This window comes from Vipera ursinii (assembly GCF_947247035.1).
Source record: "Vipera ursinii genome assembly, chromosome: Z".
Taxonomy (NCBI): Eukaryota; Metazoa; Chordata; class Lepidosauria; order Squamata; family Viperidae; genus Vipera; species Vipera ursinii.
The window spans coordinates 33,281,364-33,286,003 of NC_139517.1; positions in this window are offsets into that span (position 1 = coordinate 33,281,364).

Genomic DNA, 4,640 nt, shown 5'->3' on the forward strand with positions numbered 1-4,640 from the left:
TGTGTTTATAGAAATGAAAACTGTGTTGACCCTTCTCTAATTAGAATTTTAATGTAACACTCGTACCTTAATGAACAGGTGAAAAGAGCTACAAGATATGTGGGCACCCATCTATGAATGTTCAACTTGTATTCATAGTACATTCTTAATGAAACCTGTTGTCCTCATAGGTAGTACTATACCATAGGTAGTACTATATGTTTTCACTTAAAGATTGGTCAATAACTAGTCAATGGCAAGACCAGTACATCTATTAACCAGTAATTTAAGAGAGAAGGTCTGACCATAGCTTCTTCCTTCCCAGGATATAGTTCTGGTCACACATTACAAGATTCATGTTCTTAATTTCCCTCAAAATGTAATCAAGCACTTTGCTTGTTTCATACATTTCTTTTGCTTCTAGCAGGAAAACAACTGTTTTCAGAAATCAGAATGTTTTGTATAATTACTGGAGATACATAAAATCAATATCATATGCCTAAAGGCAAATATTGGAGTTGCCAAGATGAGATTGATGTAATCTGCAAGTGAGGAAGGGATTCCTACTATTTGGTAGTTAGGATCATACATCAGAAAATCCACAGCTTTTGATCTGAACTGGAATCTCCCACAGTCCTTTCGGCAAGTGATACTGGGGTGTCAGTAGGTGGTGCTATTGTCAATAGGACTAAGAGCAGTTTCCAAATGATATAAAAAGCCAAAGGTCTGTGTATTCAAAAATCATACTTCATAAATAAGAAATTTACTACCAGAAGAACTTAGTATTCCAAGATGTTTGGCTTCCAGTGCAAAAATGATTGTGTTTCTTATAGCAGTGATAATAGGGAGGAAAGTATATATAGCTATGTCTAGTGAAAGGGAAAAGGAAGATGATGGCCAGGATTTGTATAATTCCATGCTTCTCATAATTAGCTAAAACAGAACAATAATTGCATAATAAACAGAATAAAAGTAAGCAGACACGATTGATTAATTTATTTATTTCAGGTATAGATACCAGGTTTCTTTATACAAAATGTCCAAAGGTCTACCCTATAACTAAAACTTTATAACATCACTGGGAATTATACGATACGACTTTAATGCAGCCTGCCCATTAGGGCACATGTCATGGCAGCCATTAAGCAAAATGGCTTCCCTTCACAACCCTCAGCCCTACTCTTCTTGATGCAGTTATTAAACAAACATGTGGGCCACTAAACACAGCATAGGCTGCCTCAGGGATGGGGGAGGCATATTGCAGGCCTAGGACCACCTGCCCCCAGCCTCCCCAGACCCAAAGATCTATAAAAGGTAATTCCAATGAGTGATGGATATGTGAGGATCAGGCCTAAGCGCTGCTGGGTCCTGCTGGGGCAGAATGTGGGAGACAGAAGCAAAGGGGTGCTGCATCATTCTTATGGTTGGTCATAAAGGTGGATGACCATGGGGCCACTGCAGCCATCATAACTTTGAAATGGGACCATATATAGCTATTGGATGGTTGGGGGGAGTATCTGTCTTAACTTTGAATGGCCATTAATAACTGGTTGTATCTTGAGGACTACCTATATTCAGGAAAGTAAATTCGCATTCTGCTTTAAGCTTTCTTGTTTCATTTGAATAAAATGCTTATGCATCTACACCACTGTTAATGACACTAATGAAGAAAATGGAGATCTTTGCAAAAAAAAAAAAGGCGTTCACAACAGTGGCATAGTTGTCAGCACCCGGGGCAAGGCAAGTAATTTTTGCCCCTAACCCGTGGATTTTAGATCTCTCTCTCTCCGCACCGCACCGCACGCCTGGCACCCCCCCTCCACAGTGGGCGGCGACCCGGAGGCTCGGATCAGATTTGCAGGAGCCAGGCAGGGGCAGAGAGCTGCGAGTGCGAGCGCCCCCCAGATGTTGCACCCGGTACGGCCGGCCCCCCCTGCACCCCCCACGCTATGCCACTGGTTCACAAAAATATTTGATTCAGGGAAACATAATCTATATTTCATAGCTGGTAAATAAAATTATTTCATGTTTGGCAGAATGAATTAACTCGGTCTCTGCATATGCCAAAAGCTTGTACTTCCAACTTTCTGTAACAGTGTAAATGGTATCAGTACTCATGGATGCCTCTGTTTCATGTTCTACACAGAACAGAGATAAATACGGGTTAGTGCATGAATTGAGCTTAATTAAACCAGAGGTGAAGGATGAAGGCATAAATACTTCAGGAGTTATGACCTTTTACATCACCTTTCCATGATCTTCCACAGCCAGTCAGTTGGTCAGAGTTTTACAAAATCTGTTTATTTTGCCTCAGGCTTTTTTCTTTGGAATGTTGATTGCTCTCAGTGTTTTTTAACCATAAGTAGCTACATTTTGTCTTTAAGAAAACTGTCCAAATTAACCAAATTTTTCCTTTTTCTTGTTTTAATATTAGCCTCAGTTTATTATTCAATAGAGAAATTTTACCTATTATTCTTAAAATTCGTATTCTTCAATCCCTCTCATCCCATTTAAATCCTATTATCAGTCTAGTCACTCTATGCATCTGATGAAAAAAATGCAGCTCATCAAATCTTATGCCTTTTAATATCATTTGATAGTCAGAAAAGTTGCTACCAGATTCCTGTTTTCTTACCTTCAAAATCAGATTTTCTCAGAATTTGAGAAGGATTAGTATTATACTACCAATTTATCTAGTTATTTGGTAAATTTATATAGCTACCCATTTCATCTACATGACTCTGAGCAGTATATACAAAGTTAAATAATACAAATAGACTTTGGCACGTATCTTAAGCAACTGATAGATCTGTGCATCCAAAGCATATTATTTAATTTGAGGAAGAGGATACATAGAACAATGCTGATTGCAGCATTAGGCACCATAAGGATTGCAGCACCATAAGGATTTTTTGAAAATTGAGCAGTCTTGACTCTTGGGAGCTGTGAGGACAAGTTCCTGCAGTTTTCTTGGCAAGCATTTTCAGAAGTGGTTCACCACTCTTTTCTTCTTAGCTCTGAGAAGGAGTGCATGACTGACCCAAAGTCACTCGACTGGCTTTGTGCCTAAGGCAGAACTAGTCTTTCAGTTTCTAGCCCAGTGTCTTTAATCACTACATAAAACTGGCATTTATCTCATGATTCGCAATTTATAACCGAATCTAATGCATATATTAGTGTAGTTGTGTTAGCTGATGCACTTCTGTCTTATTTCCTGTCCTATTACAAACACATACATTTCACAATATTGTACAATACCTTCTTACTTTTCTAAGCCTGATGTAGTTCTTTCTTTTCTGACAAGCTCTCATATTCAGTTAAAAAAGCTTATGGAAGCTTTTGAGTTATGTGTTGCTGTATTTTTATGTACATGCCCAGACTAAAATGGAAAAATAAACAGATGTCTACTTTGTCAAGGAAAGGAATCAAAATATGATACAGGTAGGAATGGTGCATTTTTGGAATTGGGAGTGAATTCACTTAGTTAACCACCCTATATATTTTAAGTAACCTTTTTTGATGTGCTGTGTATCTTCATTTATATATTTTCATGGAGTTGTCATACAATATGCGGATATGGCTAGTGATACCCTTTCTATGTTCACACAACCTTCTGAGGCAAGGTTTGCTTAATTATGATTTATTGAATAAACTACAATCAGCTAAATTCATGCTAAACTACAAACCAACAGGTATCTTGGTTGAGAGATCCTGGATTTCACTTCTGAGGTTGAACAGCTTACATGTAGTTTAATGCTGTGTTAGTATAATATATAGTGCAATCACATAAGTCAACTGACCTATTCATACTTGTCTCTTTAGTTAAAATCTTAAAGCAAGCTGTGTGACCCCATGATATCTGCTCTTTGGGTGTTACAAAGCCAGAATTTGCAATTCCTGCAAGCTTTGATTACACATTACAGATGGTGTTAGGTTAAGGGCTGTGTGCAATGGGAGTATTCTTCTGATTTTCCTTTTTGTGGGAATCCAAGTAGTTCAATGGGAACATTTAACCAGTTGCTGTTCAGGTAAGAAGGTCATATTCTCCTGGGACAAAAGTTAAGCTTTAAATTTTTTGGCATATGTCTCTGTTTAGGGACAGGGGAGTTAAAACACGAATCTAACTTAGTTCCTAAATATGTAGAGTTTAGGCAAACGGCAACTGGGTTACAAACTAGTGAAAACGGACTCGTAATTGCAGCGGAGAACCTGAACGTGCCGTCGGTGAACATGAGAATTGTACGCGCGTAACAATCGGGCTTGGAAGAGTAAAATGGGGTGGGGCGCATAACAGTATCTGCAGCCAAGCGTTATTTCCCGGGATCAGGGGCCAGTTGCTGAGTTGAGCCAAGTTGAGTAAAAGATGCGGATCTTTCAAGGGGTTCCTATTGCTTCCCGGCCGAGAGTGTGTATACAAGCGCATTGTGTAGTTATGCTAGCCTTCAGAGAGAGGAGCGTGCGCGTTTTGTTTCTCTACGTGGGACCTACTGCCAAGGCACTTGTCCATACTTGGAAGGGTTAAAGCCATCAGGTACTGGGTGGGGCTGAGGGGCGTGACTTGAATTTACTCCGTCCTTCCCAGCTGTGAAGGCTTGAACCAGTCACTCCTAGAGTAGCTCTTAACTTGCATATACCTGTCTAGCTTCCCTCGGTCACGTTCC